Here is an 18,221-nt window from a genome sequence, read left to right as displayed (position 1 = left end):
AAGCAAAGAACTCCAAAAAATCATCTCTGAATTCACCAATCCGGCTTGTAACACGACCGTCCCGACTCCCTCAGAATCACTGTGTGACTCACTCTCCCTCCACTTCTACACCACGGCCCTAGAAAGAACAAATACTGTAGCCACCAAACTGGCCCTCTTACATCCACCAAGCAATTCTCCCCCCATACCGGCCGGCTCACCAGCTGCGACCACTAGGCAACCAACGTTCGAATACTTTAGTCCAATATCACCAGAGCAATTTCTCAAACTTCTATCTGCCCGCAAACCATCTGGCACGCCACTGGACCCTTGCCCAGCCACAACCCTCAAAGAAATGTTTGCTTCCACCTTTGCAGGAAAACACGCAAGACTGATCATAAATGCCTCACTCTTCTCTGGTATCTTTCCCTACGAATTAAAAATGCTTCATTTCAAACCCCTAATTAAAAAACCTTTGCTCGACCCTCTCGTGCCCAAAAACTACCACCCCATCTCAAACACCAGATTCCTTGCCAAACTCATTGACTGAACCTCCTACTTCCAATTAAACGCCTTTGTTGAAGACAACAATCTTCTAGACCCCGCTCAATCAGGTTTCAGAGCCCGTCACGGAACAGAAACCACCCTAACATCAATTTGGGATGACCTTAAAATGACTGCAGACTCCGTGGGATGCGCAGCACTAATCCTTCTTGACCTATCCGCCGCATTTGACACAATCAATCACTCAATCCTTCTAGACCGCCTCCACTCCCTAGGAATTCGTGGAACCGCTCTTAAATGGATAGCTTCATTCCTCAAAGATCGGTACCAAATAACGATACTCTCCACCTATACCTCCCAAGCCCGACCAGTCGACACAGGAGTCCCACAAGGAGCATGCCTATCTGCCCTCCTGTTCAATCTCTACTTGATCACTCTCCCACCAATAATTCGCTCGCACTCTACATCCTGTGCTACAACTACGCTGACGACACTCAATTAATTCTAAAACTCCTGAACTCAAAACCCAACTCCCGACCAGACCTGGCCTCCTTCCTCCTTGACATAGAACTCTGGATGACCCAAAGCCATCTCCTGTTAAACCTCTCCAAAACGGAAATCATGGTATGTGGCAACGCTGAACTCCTTCCGCACCCACTACCCTGGCCATCCGCCATGGGCAACTCACCAACCCCCTCCAACTCATTGAAAAATCTTGGATGCACCCTTGACTCCGACCTAACACTTTCGCGCCAAGTCAACAACATCTCAAAATCCTGCCACTACCACCTTAAAACCTCTAAGCGCATCTTTACATATCTCTCCTTTCCCAACAGACTCTCTGCGGTCCAATCAATCGTTATATCAAGACTGGACTACACAAACCCCCTATACCTCGGAGTCCACGCATACCAACTAAATAAACTCCAAAGGGCACAAAATGCTGCAGCCAAATTGCTACTTGCGCTCGTCCCAAGAAACCACATCTCCCCAGCTCTTAAGACACTGCACTGGCTTCCAGTAGCATGAAGAGTGACTTTCAAAACCTTGTGCATCTCCCATCGAGCTCTGCACAAAACCGGACCTCAATATCTTCAAGACAAGCTAAAACCCTACCTTCCCCCACACACCCTAAGATCAAGCTCAGCCGACCTCCTAGTCATACCGAATACAAACTCAATAGAGGTTAGGCGGATCATCATTCTCAGCCTTGGCTCCCACGCTATGGAACTCACTCCCGCCCCACATCCGCCTAACTGAGGATTTAACGTCTTTCTGCAAACTGCTGAAAACCTGGCTCTTCCCCTAAAACCAACCCGTACCAAACGGACCAACAGCAACTCAATGACTCCAATCCATCAAACCACCTGATACGAGAAACCGACAGCCAATAACTCCTAATATAAACTGGAAGGACAAACAGAGTTTAACGAATAAAGTAGATCAAAGCAGTGAAATGGCCAATAAGAGTAAATCATACGGCAACAGTAAAGAGGTCTAATTACAGAAATGGACAGAAAGCATGCGGAATGAATGACGTGAATGGCGTGGATGAACTAGTTAGAATGGATAAAACAGGTGGAACAAATGAAGGCGCCGAGTTGAAGAATGCATGAGTGGAAGAACAAATACCTATATAGATCGAAGGAGTATGGTAATCGAGTGAATATGTAGATCGGATGAGTGTATGGAATGGATGAACATGTCGAGTGGATGAGTGTGTAGAGCGGCTGGATATGTAGAACAGACAAGCGTGTAGCACGGATGAGTGCGCAAATACAGTGAAGCGTGTAGAATGCAAGAGTACATAAAACAGAGGAATGTCCACAACGGACGAGCGTAAACCGGATAAATGTCTTGAACAGTTGAGTATGTGGAGCGGATGAGTATGTAGAGCACATGAATGTGGATATCGGGTGAATATCGAAGTGCGGAGCGTGTGTAGATTGCTGGAACAGATGTACAGACCTGTCGAATGTGCAGAGCGGATGAGTGGATAGAGCGGATAAGTGGATAGAGCGGATAAGTGGATAGAGCAGATAAGTGGATAGAGCGGATGAGCGGATGAGTGGATAGAGCGGATACAACGGATGAATGGATGAGTGGATGAAAGGATAGAACTGATGAGTGAATAGAGCGGATAGACCAGTTGAGTGGGTGAGTAGATGAGTGGATAGAGCGGATGAGTGGATTGAGCTGATGAGGGTATAGAGTGGATAGAGCGGATGAGTGGATAGAGCGGATGAGTGGATAGAGCGGCTGAGTGGATGAATGGATAGAGGGGATGAGTAGATAGAGTGGATAGAACGGATGAATGGATGAGTGGATGAAAGGATAGAACTGATGAGTGAATAGAGCGGATAGACCAGTTGAGTGGGTGAGTAGATGAGTGGATAGAGCGGATGAGTGGATAAAGTGTTCAGAAAGGATGAGTGGATGAGTGATAGAGCGGATGAGTGATAGAGCGGATGAGTGATAGAGCGGATGAGTGGATAGTGTGGTTGAATGGATAGTGTGGATGAGTGGATAGTGTGGATGAATGGATAGAACAGATGAGTGGCTGAGTGGATGAGTGAATAGAGTGGATAGAACGGATGAGTGGATAGAGCGGATGAGTGGATAGAGCGGATAGAACGGATGAGTGCATAACGTGTACAGAGAGGATGAGTGGATAGAGCGTATGAGTGGATAAAGTGTACAGAAAGGACGAGTAGATAGTGTGGATGAGTAGATAGTGTGGATGAGTAGATAGTGTGGATGAGTAGATAGAGCAGATGAGTAGATAGAGCGGATGAGTAGATAGAGCGGACGAGTAGATAGAGCGGATGAGTGGATAGAGCGGAAGAGCATACAGAGCAGATGAGCAGACAGAGCAGATGAGCAGACAGAGTGGACGACTTGATAGATTGGATAGAACCGATGTGTGCATAGAGCGGATGAGCGGACGAGTGGATAGAGCGGACGAGTGGATAGAGCGGACGAGTGGATAGAGGAGACGAGTTGGTAGAGCGGACGAGTGGGTAGAGCGGACGCATAGATAGAGCGGATGCATAGATAGAGCGGATGACTGGATGGAGTGGATAGAACAGATGTGTGCATAGAGCGGATGAGTAGATGAGTGGATAGAGCGGATGAATGGATACAGCGGATGAGTTGATGAGTGGATAGAGCGGAGGAGTGGATAGAGTGGATAGAGAGGATGAGTACATCGAGCGGACGATTATATAGAGCGGATGAATGGATAGAGTGGATAGAACGGATGTGTGGATAGAACGGATGTGTGGATAGAACGGATGTGTGGATAGAGCGGAGGAGTAGATAGAGCGGATGAGTGGATAGAGCGGATGAGTTGATCAGTGGATAGAGCAGATGAGTGCATAAAGCGGAGGAGTGGATAAGTATATAGAACGGATGAACGTATAGACAGAGGAGTGAAGAGATGAATATATAGAACTTGATATTGCTGCTTATTGCGTGAAAACATGGTTGCTTAAAGATGAGTGCGGGGAGCACATGAGTGCGTAGAGGGGATGAGTGCATAGAGGGGGCAAGACGGTAGAAGGGGTGTGTGGGTAGAGGGGGTGAGTGCGTAGAGGGGGAGAGTGCCTAGAGGGAGTGAGTGCGTAGACATTTGAATGTGCATATTTCCCATCATATCTCACCACCATGCTTACTCTCTCCTTTACATCACCACTCAACTAGAACACAGAGATACTATGACACCATTCGGTATAACTGTTCTCATACCAACATCTGCCGCCCACTCCACATCACTCCACTGCTGGTTACACATCCCCCAGCCAGGCATTCTCCTCAGGCCTAACGCAGCCACATCCGGTCTGGATAAATCCTGCCAGAACGAACACATACTCCTGATCTCTCGACCACCACACCTACCGCTAAGAAGCAGCTATTACATGGATCTCGCATGAGCTGCACACATACCCGGTGCTCACACGCACCTTTGACTCTCTCTACCCTCTCTACTGATCTGAACTTCGGTTCCCAAGGGCGTTCAACCTACCAGCGCCTTCAGACCATACCAATGGTATATAAGGCGCTATATAAATGCAAAATAACAATAACAAAAACAATTACCCTGAGTGCTGCATCTATTCCAGCTTTGCATATTCTGTGTTACTTCTATGGTAGTGGCTTTTACAGTGCTTTCTAGTTTGTTTTTATTGTCATGGTGTGTTTGACTTAAGTATATATATTATGGCGAATCAAGAGTATTCGTCCCATCTCCCCAAAGGGGCGCCACCCTTGTTGAGGATGGGGAGGTGAGCCCGCTCTGCAAGACCCTCCCTAGGGGTCTGACCAAGTGGGACCTCACTGGGAGTGACTCCCCTTATGGGACAAGGACTCTCATTCGCACAAGGAACTCCCTGTGCCAGCCACCTTATCTGCATATATGGGACTGCCCCCAGTAATGAATAACGTCTCCTCCCTTTGTTTGGCTCTAGGCAATGCTGGGTCAACCATGAGGCCTGAAGGAAAAGGGAATATCCCTTTAAGAGCAAACTTGGAACAGAGGAGAGGAGAGTAGAGTAAGCCATATGCAGGGGAGGGGTGGGGCAGAGTAGAGCTGTGGAGCCCATAGCATTCCATTTGGTGAGTTCTTGCGAGTGAAAAGAAACTGCAGTGAGAATGAAGTATGGGAGACGAATGCTAAAAATACTGCGGCCAGATTTTTAACCCGAGGCTACAAAAGAAGAGTTATAAATAAAGCCTACAACCAAACCTGTGATAAAATCCGCCAAGTGATCTTGGCCAAATAAAAGTACACTCAGGGATCAAACAAAGGATCAACTGCATGAAAACTGCTCACTCAGATTCATCACTACATTTAATTCTGGAGCCAAAGAAACAAAACAAATTTTAAACAGACATTGGTACCTTTTGAAACGAGATCTGGATATCAGCCCACATTTGCCGACACATGCCACTGTGACCTATAGAAAACCTCCTTCTATACAGAATAAACTATCGCCCAGTATGTTCCATTCAACTAAAGAAAGTATGAATACCTGGCTAACCAGTAAAATATCAAGCTTTTACACCTGTGCCAAATGTAAAGCATGTCGTTATGGAATGAACATGAAGATTCTCTCACATCCTCGAACGAAGAAAGAAGTTAAATTTAAACGAGATTTGAGATGCTCCACACAATTTGTTATTTATGTGATTACCTGTGCTTGCAAGTTATGGTATATTGGCAGCACCAAGCTGGAAGCCAAATTACGAATACTGCAACATCTACGTGCCATTAAGAACCATGATATGACGTACCCACTTGCAAAACACTTTGAAGAGGTTCATAAAAACGACATCAGTTCCTTTAAATATTTTGTCATTGACTCAGTAGGAATTCATCCCAGAGGAGGGGACAGACTGCGAACTCTAAGACAATTGGAATCCAGATATATAGTAGACGTTAATACTAAATATCCGGGAGGTCACAATTGTGACGAAGAATTATATGTATTCTTGGGTTCTTAATAATTCAAAAAAATCAGACTATTTTAAAATCATCATTATTATCTAGCTATTTGGTTGTATTCACATGATAACCTAGGTATATATGTGAGCGTCTGAACTCTCTGTATTTTCTGGACTTTCTAAATTCTCTACCTTCCTGTATATGTATGTTGTTTTGAAAATCTGGTGTGCTTACACAATAAGCTAAGGTTTCTAGATAATTATGCTTGATTTCGATGCTTATGTGTCCTTTTGTGGTTCTTTCTGCATTGATTTATCAATGTTTATTTTAATTCTCACTGTGTGTAGCACTAATATTTTTTATTATTAATTTAGCACACATTTTTGAAATGAGACTGTTTTACATTTTTAGAAATAGTGTATTGTTTTTTATCAATATGTAAAGTGAAGTATTATCAATTTTTGTATTGTATGGAAGCAGTAGACCACCTAATACACAGGATGGTTAAATTACAACATATAGGCGCCTGTATGGGTCGGATGCTGCCTTCACTCTTGAACCAGGCCAACCTTTATGTTTTTAAGAATATTTACAATTATCCATTTTATGGATTACTATGTCTTCCACAGTATATTCATGCTAAGTTGATTTGATTTGTGTATATTGGATTATGCCATGGAGGCACCCGCAAGGGCCAAATACAGCCTCAAGTAATAACACCTAGGCGCCCGCAAGGGTTACATACTGCCCTTTCTTTGCTGTATTAGATTAACTTACATGTTGGTTTATGAATATTTACAAATATGTACTATAGATCCTCATATCTTTTCCATCATACTGATGTTGAATTGACTGATGTTATGTATGAAATGGAGGCACCCGCACGGGCTAAATACAGCCTCAAGCCATAACACATAGGCGCCCACAAGGGTAACACACTGCCTTTTTGCTGCACTAGATCAACTTACATGTCGGTTTATGAACATTTACAATATGTACTATAGACACTCATATCTCTTCCATTATACTAATGTTGAATTAACTTGTGTTTTGTATGAAAGAAAATACTATGGTAGGCATCCGTAGGGGTCACATATAGCCTTATGATCAATGCATAAACCATATGAGGTTTCAAAATTTGCACTTTACAACTAGCACCTTTTTGATAGCACTTAGCACTTTGGTAATCAATAGTCCTCTGATGTTTACAATAGCACATAACACTTTCTTATTTATGATATATTTGTGATTTTGGTATTAATGTTTATAATGTGTATTTTGCAAACTCTTGATAGCAAACTTCAGTTCAAGCTAAGATATTGTCGGCCCACTTGAGCCTTTAAAACATATTTGGTGAAACAGAAAATGATGAAGAATTGTTTCCTTTACCCATGTTGGTAATGGTGACAACTATCAGGCTATTCACATTATTTTAAATGACTATTTTAAAATAACATTTCCGTGCAAAATTGTCCACCTTTAACCCACTTGGGCTAATAGGTATTCGGGACAAGAGTGGGACCAAATCATTTAAATAGTATCAAAATATTACTGTAACAAACAGAACATATAGTGTTTCTAATAAGTGCATTAATGTGAGAGGTCATATAGTTCCAATATGGCCACCTCCTTGACTAACAATCATCACTGCATTTAAGTAGTAAACATCAATAATGGACGCACACACTATTTTCTATAAGATTACAGTCCTCTCTCTCTGTCACATACCAGACGAAGCCCGAGTAGGTGAAGTGTGTCGTTTTTTCTGTGCATTCAAGACTGCTTTGTCCTCCTTGTCTATGCATTTTTAACTAATAAAGGACACTTTAATTGCACAATACACAAAGACTGTGGATCCATTAGAGAAATACAACGTTTTGCTGGAAACACAGCCGGAGTGCCGATGCGACTCGGATTGGTTTCCAATCCACTTCTTTTTATATACCAATATTCCATTTTACCACCACAGTCGGCGCCAGTTTGTGTAATATGTGTTCCTATGCCGCCCATAGCGAGGTTCCCACACAGACAGCACTCGGGAGCTTAGCATGTCTATTAACGCTTATAACAGTGCACTAATTCGTCACAACAGCCTTTCCTCTAATGTCTCTGGGCCATCTGTCAATGGGGCACTGCCTTCACTTGCGGGTTTTTGGTGCAAGTTATCAAAGCATGCAAGCAGCGGCGAGAGTCTGACAGCCAAGTCACGCTCTTGTTTGCTGTACTTCGCTGTACTGCACTGGCCTCTCATGGAAGCACTTCGCCCACTCCAGCAGGTCTGGCGATCTGGGCAGCGGATCAGCCTATTCAGAGCTTCTTCTGTCCACATATAGGCTCAGGTAAATCATTCCAGGCAACAGCAGCCTATCGAGAGTAAGGCACAGGCAGTCTTACCACACAAGGATGGAACAGGTTGCAGCTAGTGGGTGGACAGGGACACTCAGGAGGGCCTCCAAAGGCTTTTTGTATCGTTGCCAAATCTGCTATGCTGCAAGGCAATCACCAGGTAATTCTTGTCAAAAGTATTTATTAAGATACACGCATTAGAGTCCCTCCTCCACAAGCTGTCTCATCAATCGTTCTCCTGAAACAACAGCAGATACAATATCCCAGCCTGCAACCTGGAATGTCAGCCCATCTCCTGGAGACAGGGTAAACAAACAAGTCACCAGGAAGCACGAGAATGCTGAGACAGAGGAATTGAATGGCAATAATATATACAGGTAATCCTTTTGTGACAACTATATACATAGGAAGTAATTAAACACCTAACAATTACATTTTTACATCTGATATATATGAATTAACAAACCCAGAAATAAAGCCTTCAGACCGACGGCCGAAAGGAAGCCGCCAGGAGAGAGACATTCTTTTGGCAAACTTTAGTTATTAGTATTAGTGGATGAGTTAGGTAGATTAGGTTTTGGACAGAGGACATTTTTGAGTTGGACTTCCTGGTGACAGACAAGCACCTTAGTTAGTTTGGTTAGGTAGTGAACATCCTTGCAGCAATACGGTAAAATGGGCCTTTTGTTTATCAATTTGACTTAACCTTATAGAAATGTCCAGCCTGTGTCCGACTCCTCCTTCTGACCAACCACAATATTTATCGAACCGTGATTGGCCATTTCTTTATTTTGGACTGGTGTAGTTCCCTGTTTGGGTTGCTACTGATCCACATTCACACCCCTCTTGAGAGTATAGCCGTCCTTCAGCCAACATTACCACAAAAGGCAAAGGAGGTATATCTCTTAACTGTGCCTGTTTTACCTTTATGATTGTGTTGGCTCTTGGTTTGTAGAAATGTGACGGCTGAGTAGGCACTTTATGTTCTACTCATCCTTCTACTCCTGAAGGGCAGACGTAAATTCGTCACAGCCTGCTTAACATAAAAGTCTCAGAAGGGATTGAAAAGTCTCTACATGAACTCCCCCTTGTTGACAAGCATGTCTTTCGCTGGTTAAGATTATTTCTCCAGGATGCATGAACATGCTGTGCCAGGTCTGGCATGGCTAATATTTTTTTAACACAGCCCCTGTAGTGGGAGGGTTCTATGCTCTGGCCTGACCTACGGTGCCAGTGCACACCTTGCACCTGTTCTGAAACCCATCTTGTGGCCATGTTTGACATTTTAACCTCAGAGTCAGGATGTGAAGATAGGAAGGCACTTGTAGCCTTTTGAAACTTTACACTCTCGCCTAAGCCTTATTCCTTTGCATGGCCTTAATTTGATATATATAATTTTTTGATCTAATATATTCGGTTGAGTATATTTATTAGAACCACTTGGTACAAGGGACATACTCCAAGCCAACACTGTTGGCTGAACATGACGCTCCCTCACACTCAGTAACAGTTCAAACCTGCTGCACTCGACATATACACCGATCTATCACCTTCCCAGGTCATATTTTGAGGTGCGTGTTTGCTAGAAGTCACCCAGCCATTTTCTGCAGCAGAACAACCACAGCAAAACCATTTACCTTAAAGCAGGGATGTGTGTGTTTTTTTCATGTAAAATAGGATTTTACTGCAGTTTTTCCAAAAAGCCAAGTCTTTAAACATAATACAGGCACAGCTTCCGCCGGTGTCATTTCTTTTCCCGAGCCCACGAATGGGCAATTACCAGAAAAAAGATGCTTCCCATTCGGCCACATAGGGCTGAATCGGAATGGGGAGGTTGGATGCACCAGCACCGTTTATAACGATGCCGGTGAATACGACAGGCTGTGCTGGAGGGTGCCGGCAGGCAGAACGGCACCCGCGAGCACAACTCGTAGTTTGCCGATCTGGGAACTACGGTACGGGCAAGCTTACTGGTACCGTAGTCCCCAGACCGGCAAACTTATAATGAGGCCCACTGGCTCAGTCCTTTATGCCCCACAAGTTTCTGTACCGCTCACAAACTCCCATGAGAATCAGAGAAAAGAAGTGCAGACAGCATGACAATCTTTCAACAAGAATATTTGTAAGGTAACAAATGCTGGATGCCCTTTTTCTCTAAGAGGTCAAGCCAAATTTGCTCTGTTCTGTTTGGATTAATTCAGCATGTGAGTAACTTTTCCACACTCTTAATATACCAAACTTTGTGAAGTCATTCCCTTTTTGTGGGTAATTATCTTTTCCAATATTGCGCAACATAACACATGACTGCCATCATCATGGTATGGGACATATAATTCAGATTGTGGGCTTCAGTCTCACCTATGTATGCACCAAAGAGTAACATGCCTATGTAGCAATTTGATTGCATGCCATTTGTATTACAGAGAATTTGAGGAACTGTACTCCTTGCAACACACCAGAGATGATATTTTGTTTGAAATCTCTTCAAATCGATTTCAACCCAAAGTGACCTTCCTTTCAAGACTCTTTGGAGTCTGTGATCCCTCGTTATGTTATTATGTTTTTCAAAGGGCGTAAAGCCTCTGTGAAGGTTGCTCCCTATTTCGTGTCAGTCAGGGCACCCTTACGTTGTAGGTATTTGAGTATTGACATAGAACAGAGCTACAGGAGATCAGCCAACTGTTCAGAGGATATGAATGCCCTCCCTTCCAGAGATGTCCTGTTTTTTCCAATCCTGCCTCATTCCAGTATTGGAATCTTAATGGTGTATGGACGAGGTCCCTCAAGCGTGGTACCTAAATACAACTTAAGGGCGAGGACCAGGATGTGACCCACATTGTTTTCTTTCTTTCCAAATATTAGATAAAACTGCAAGAACCACGTGTTGAATAACTCTCTTGGGTATTTTAGTCTGGGGGACCCACAGCTAATCATCAGTCATTGGGGCAATGAGTGAGTTTTCTAAATTTAAACACTGTTTAGTTGTCTGTGAATTGAGGTGAACAACAAGTACCTGCAGTTGTGCCACCCTGTAACACAACTATAAATCAGGGAGGCTCACACCTCCCAGTTCCTTGGGTAGAATAAGATCTCCTTTTTTCCATAAATATTTCTTCAGATCCGTTTGAACGGACTGTAAGAAACGGAGAGGTACATCTACTGGCAGCATCTGTAAAATAGATATTTGAGAAGAAGTTTAATTTTGATAGAATTTAACTGATCCATCCAGGATATTGATAGTACCTCCCATCTAGCAATTTCATTCTGGACTTTGTCCCATAAAGGTAGGTAATTCATTTTGAACAGATCTAATAACTTCCTGGGTTTATGAATCCCTAAATACCCAAATCTGTTCTCTTGGATCAAACAGATGCTTATCAAGTATCCCCTTTCTTTGTGTGATGTGTTGCCAATTGGAAAAGCTAGTGATTTATCACAATTGATTCTGAACCCCAAAAATCGTCTGTAAACTGAGATTCTTTGCAATATTTATGGTATTGTGTTTTAAGGGATTGTTACATATAACAAATCATTGTCCACGGAGGGAATTATGTTATACTCTTCCTATTGGACTGTGATTGCTTTCACCTGTGTTCCCTTCTTACAGTAGCTGCCCCTGGTTCCATCATGAACACATGAAGAAATGGTGAAAGGTGGCAGCCCCGTCCTGTATCCTCATGTAACCTGGAGGCTGTAGATCTCCAGGTTATCAGGATTGTTGCAGTTGGAGAAGAATATAAAGTTTGCATCCATTCCAACCAGATCTGTCCCAGACCATCTTTTCTCAATAATGCCTTGAATGTCCAACTGACACGATCAAATCCCTTTTTCATCATCCAGGGATAACAGACTCACACCTGACTTCATTACATTTGTGGAGGCTATTAGGATTAGGGTTTTTCAGAAATTATCAGTGCCTTGCCTAAGGCTCACAAAGCCTACTTAGTCTGGGTGAATTAACTTGGTGAAGATTGTTATTGTTATTTTGCATTTATATAGCGCCTTATATACCAATGGTATGGTCTGAAGGCGCTGGTAGGTTGAACGCCCTTGGGAACCGAAGTTCAGGTCAGTATAGAGAGTAGAGGGAGTCCAAAAGTGCGTGTGCGCACTAGGTATGTGTGCAGCTGGTGCGGAAATCGAGTGGTAGCTGCTTCTTAGTTGTACGTGTGGTGGTTGAGAGGTCAGGAGTATGTGTTTGCTCTGGTTGGTTTTACCCAGAACGAGTGTGGCTGCGTTAGGCCTGAGGAGAACGCCTGGCTGGGGGGTGTGAATCCAGCAATGATTACTTAGAGTGATGTGGAGTAAGAGGGAGATGTGGATATGAGAACAGTTATACCGAATGGTGTCATAGTATCTCTGTGTTCTAGATGAGTGGTGGTGTAAGAGGGAGAGTAAGCGTGGGGTGTGGTATGATGTATGTTTTCATATTAAGCATCGTCTGTTGTACAAATTCGTCCGTTCCTCATATTCGTCCGCTCCACACATTCGTTCAGTCATTATCATCGTCTAGTTCACACCCTCGTACACTTCTAAACGCTGCTGGGAACAGTTCTGAATTCAACTTTCACAGAGAGGCTATTGGGTGCATCTTTCAAGTGTAACTGGGTACACTTCTAAAATGCTATTGGGTACACTTCTAAATTAAGGTGGGAACCGTTTTACAATCAGCTATCAGATAGGCTATTGGGTGCAGCTTCTAAATGCAATTGGGTATATTTCTAAAATGCTGTTGGATACACTTCTAATTGCAAGAGGGTACAATTCTAATTCAACTTTCTCTGAGGAGGTGCGGGGTACAGTTCTAGTTGCGAGTGGGAACAGTTCTTTATTCAACTTTCACAGAGAGGCTATTGGGTGCAAACTTTCAGGTGCAACTGGGTACACTTCTAAATGCAAGTGGGAACAGTTCTAAATTTCAGCTTTCACAGAGAGGCTATTGGGTGCAGCTTCTGAATGCAAGTGGGTACACTTCTAAATGCCGTTGGGTACATTTCTACATGTAAGAGAGAACAGTTCTAAATCAACTTTCTCACAGAGGCTAACCGGCGCAACTTCCGACTCTAATTGGATACACTTCCAGGAGCAGGTGGGAGCAGTTCTAATGCGGGTGGTAACGGATTTAAATTCAACTTTCGCAGAAAGGCTATTGGGCGCAGCTTCTAAATGCAATTGGGTACAATGCAATTGGGATTGTTTCTAACCTCAATTGCAATATCCTTGTGAATATCTTGGCATTGATTTTATATTAATTAGAGGTTCTTAGTGGAAAGCCTGCACGGATGTTTAAGAATAAATAACTGTTTAAGCACTTGGAGCTATCTGGGTGCACTTGTTACATTAAGATAACATAGCAAGAACACACATTGAGAAGTAATGGAGCATTTTACAGAGGTATACAACAATACATATACACAAAAGAGAGCTTTACAGAGGTACATAATAGTGCAGATGCATAACAAGGTGCTTTTCAGAGGTAACAACAGAACAGATATACAGTGGGGGTAGGATACAGAGCGCCTCAGAGGAGGGGTACAGCTGTACAGGGTATCGAGCAGGGGCGGACGGCCTCTAGCAAGTCAGGTGGCGTGGGGGGCGATGTGATATCCTCGGTGTTGAGGAGTAGAGACTGCTTGAAGAGGTTGGTAATGTAGGAGCGTGGGGCAAGTTTGATGCCGACGGGTCCTGCTTTGATTCGAATAGCGTCACACGCTGTTTGAATTTAATACGAACCTGTGTGAACATAGGTTCTGCATTAGTTTGAAGGGCAACAAACATGGTTCAACCCATGTAAACAGGGGTTCTGTATTTGCTCGAAGGGCATTGAACACTGTTTGAACGTGTGTGAACTTGGGCCTGTGTTGGTTTGAATGATTTTATTCATTTATTTTTTCATTTATTCAGCGCACTAAGCCCAGGGGCATCAAGGAGCTGGTCACAGGTTAAATGGTCATGAAGATACATAGAATGAGCATAAGTGAGTGGACTGGACAAGGCCAGGTGGGGTTTTTGCAGGTTCAGGTGAACAGTGAGTTGGGGCAAAGAGCACAATTTTAAGATATCTCCTTAAGGGATGATGTCAAATGCGGTTGACATTCGGAGTGAGCAGGATTCAGACGGCTTTGTGACTTTCTCAGGTTACTGTACATTCTAATCAAGGGGCTCAATGACAAAGGTGTTCCCTCTCCTTTTCACTCCAACACAGGGGGATAGCTGGCACCTGTAGTGAGGGGCCTGAGTGCCGGTGAAGCTGGCAGAGAGCACAGGTCTTAATACAACAACAGCTTTAAGACCCAATCCAGAGGCTAAGGGATACGATGGGTCATTTTTCTTTTAACTCCCACATGGGGAGGCAAGCTAGGACCTGCAGGAGTCCTTCTCCTCCAGTGAGGTTCTTGTTAGGGGTACATTTGGCAGAGAGAACTGTTAGGGAGATGTATCATTGTTACGCTTCATTCCCTCTCCTAATGAGACCCCCCAAAACTTTCTGCTGGAGTTCTGTACTTCTGGAACTTTTTCTTTCAAACCTGAATGAGTGGAACCTTTTTCCTCTCATTCATTCATGTGGGCTCTGTTGTTTGGAACTCCATTCTTTGTATTCTACCTATACTATGGAGTATGTCTGCCCCATAGCTCTTAAGGGCATCTGTGTTTTACTACTGCAGCACACATCTCCTTATGGGCAGTGCTGCTGGGGACTCTTACGGTATCCTCAAGTAACTACAGTTCTTAAGGATAGAGAGATACTTAGTATATCTTAGTATACTTAGTATTTCTCCCAAAACTCTATAGTCTGAGAGATAAGCACACCCCACCTTCAGTGGACTGCCAAATGGATAGCTGGTAGCCCCCTTTTCTCTGCTCTGATGAAATTGTAGGAACATAGACAATCACCTCATTATGGCTGGTGGCAGTGGATGTGCTCTACCAATTATTGTGTATTTTCTATACTGCATGTTATGTCCATAGCCTCGGTAGTGCACAATGGGGAACCAAAGTAACAAATTGGGACCGCCCTTCTTTTTCACCATTACTAGCATGGTTGTTCTTTGTTAGCCCTTTTTCGACCATTCTGAGAGGGGCTGGTCAGTGTGTTTGTTTTGCCTTTGGCGAGAACCAGTAGGTATCCCCGCCTAGGCTCCAGAGTGTCTGGGTAGGCAGGAAGTAGGGGAGGAGTTTTCCACACCCCGGTCCTTTGTCTGCCATAGTACCTCAATAGGTCCAGCTCCCACAGGGGGTCTGGCTGTCCTGATTGGATAGCCAATCGTCCCTTTCTGTAAAATGCTGAGAGAGATTGCAGAGGAGTGTGTGCAGGAGCTGTACAAAAGGTGACACTTCTGGAGTGAAAAGCAAGTCGATCACTGGAAGCTGAAGTAACTGAAGAAGATGACCAGAGATGCCTGCAGATGCTTTGCAACACCGTGAAATGACCACTGCTGTCCTGACCCCGTTTTCTATGCACAGAGGAGCTCCGAAGAGGACTACTCCTTCCCTTTGGCTGGTCCAAATATCCAAATATTTGCTGAACCCGTAAGGACACTCCAGAGATCCGATCCAACTCACCCAGACCCCATCACCAGAATGTGGGACAGCAGGAAGTACATTGACCGGGCGATCCGTGTCCTTTGTTAGTGCTGCAGAAAAGGCAACAAAACCGTAGAGTGAACAAAGAAGTTGCTGAAAGTCATGCCACAGGTCCTCCCTTGAGACTGCTACTGAGAGAACTCGTCCATTGTCCTGCCTTCAGTCACCAGACCAAGGAATCCTGAGGTCAGGTCCAGAGCTGCAACATCGTGGAGCATCCAGCACAAACAAGTTCTTCTAACCTAAGGTACTGTGGGGAAAAAGGTGTTGCATACCTGATGTCAAGAAGTCACTCCAGAGCGTTGGAGTGCACGTAGAGGTCCAGGGCAACCCCCTCTTACCTCTGACCCAAACCACTGCTTGTGTCCCCTTCTCAAGTCCGTTTTAAGGTTTCTTTGGTTAGTTTTTAACTTGCTGCTCCAATAACTCTTGACACTGGAAGAAATTCACAGGAACGCTTCATAATTCGCTGCAGGTCAAGACTTCAAGCCCTTTCCAAACTGCCTCTAGCTAGGGTTGTGTTTTGGGACTTAAAGGATTTACTAGGCGAAGAAACCCTCTCTAGAACCTTGAACTATGTTGCACTATCTAACCATTTTCCTTCCTTTAAGTGGCTTTACTATATGTGTTTGCAGAGTAAATGTATCACTGTATAAACCATTAAGTACTGAATGAGTGTACAATAACTGATTAAACAATAACATTAGGGCCTCATTACAAGCATGGCGGTCTGGAAACAACGGTGCCGTTAAGCTTACCGGCACCATTGTATCCAGACCGGCACAGTACAACTCCGACAGGCAGGTGGAACGGCACCCGCCCGCAGAGTTTCACAGAAGCACCGGCACTGTTAACAGTGCCGGTGCTTCTGTGGTGCCCACTCCCATAGGGTCCTGTAGGACTCAATGGGAAAAGGGGAACAACATTTTCCCGGCGCCTGACTTCCCAGCCGTTGGGGTTGTAATCCCCCGGTGTTACCGGGAAGTGAGGCGCCGGTAAATATTTACAGGTCTGGCGGCAACCTGCCGATATCACAGGCACAGTTACCGCTGGACCCGTAATGAGGCCCAGTAATTGTCTTTTTCCTTTCTAATGTTGCTACCAATGTAACCGTGAACAAATACAAAAGTGAAAGTACCCTTTGAAGTGTACTATCAAGTAATCCTAAGTGTTCTAGTATACATGTCTGAAGTATTTAAGGTGATTCTGGTGTAAATATAATAAATATATACTTTTTATATAACTATATGTGTAAGTGCTTCTTTGTTGTGCCTGTCTAGCTAAGATTCAGTGTACTTACCTATAGCTCACATCTTCCTCTTAAGATAAGCCTGAATGCTGTGCCACTCCTCCAAGGTCCTGAGATAGTACAGACTGATACTAAGAGTTGGGGATCTACAAACCACTGGGATAGTTTACTAAAGTCTTACTGCCAGTAGGACTTTAGGAAAACTCCCCTAAAAAGTGAAAGCCACAACAGCAGGCCACCACCACTGTTTCCGGGGGTGGAAAGAGAGCATAGCTTGCCTCTGCCTTGGGACACCTGTTTTCACCTCTGACATGGGGTTTTGAGGAGCACTGCTCTCCTAACATGCTCCAGATGAATTCTTCTTGTCTGGTAACTCCAAAAGGAATCTTTAGTAAAACGGGGTACCTCCTTACATATAAAGGCAAAATGACACAAGGGACTGGGTAAAAGCAATCCCTTTTGAAGTAACAAGTGGTATTTTTCTAATTACATCATACCCGAAGTGCTTTGCGCTGTAGGAAGTGTAGGACACAGGATGGAAGGAAGAAGTCCAGTGAAAAGCAAGATGGCGGTACCCTTTCCCACATCTGCATATACACAAACTGCACCCCGTCCCAAGCACAGACCTTCAAAGGCCCTCTGGTAGGCAGTACCCTGGATGCAGCAGGAACATGTGACACTGTGCTTTTGGCATGGAGTTTTATGGAAGGGCGGTCTGAAAAGCAGAGAAGGAACTACCCACATCATTTTAGTATTTAACACAAATAAAGAATCAGGGGCTTCTACACCCTTGTTGGCTGGAAATTCCTCACAGATATGCATCAAATGATGTGGCCTTTTACACTAAACACATCGTTTTCAAGCCAATCACCCATCCAGAATCCTGCTGGTCAAATGGAATACAGACAAGCAAATGGTGTTGGAGTTCAGAAACTTGACCTCCTTCTAGACATGTTTACTCAACGAATAACATCATTATTTGCAGATACACTACATCCGCAGAGATGTACATAAAGAACTCTGCACTGGGTGTTTACTTCTATGCCATTAATGTGCCTATAGCGAGGAAATATTATTTTTGATCACCTCGAAATGACTTGATTTAGATTAACCCAT

At 44.0% G+C, this 18,221-nt stretch overlaps 1 protein-coding gene across 1 annotated transcript in view; it reads right to left on the bottom strand.

Annotated features, from left to right (window-relative positions):
• ITGA2 (integrin subunit alpha 2) overlaps positions 1-18,221 on the bottom strand; it is a 659,006-nt gene that overhangs the window by 20,499 nt on the left and 620,286 nt on the right. The gene's annotated exons all lie outside the window — the stretch shown is intronic.

This window comes from Ambystoma mexicanum, chromosome 6p (assembly GCF_040938575.1).
Source record: "Ambystoma mexicanum isolate Mex_15411 chromosome 6p, UKY_AmexF1_1, whole genome shotgun sequence".
Lineage (NCBI taxonomy): Eukaryota > Metazoa > Chordata > Amphibia > Caudata > Ambystomatidae > Ambystoma > Ambystoma mexicanum.
The sequence above is the reverse complement of the archived record's forward strand: the minus strand, read 5'-3'. Positions and strand labels throughout refer to the sequence as shown.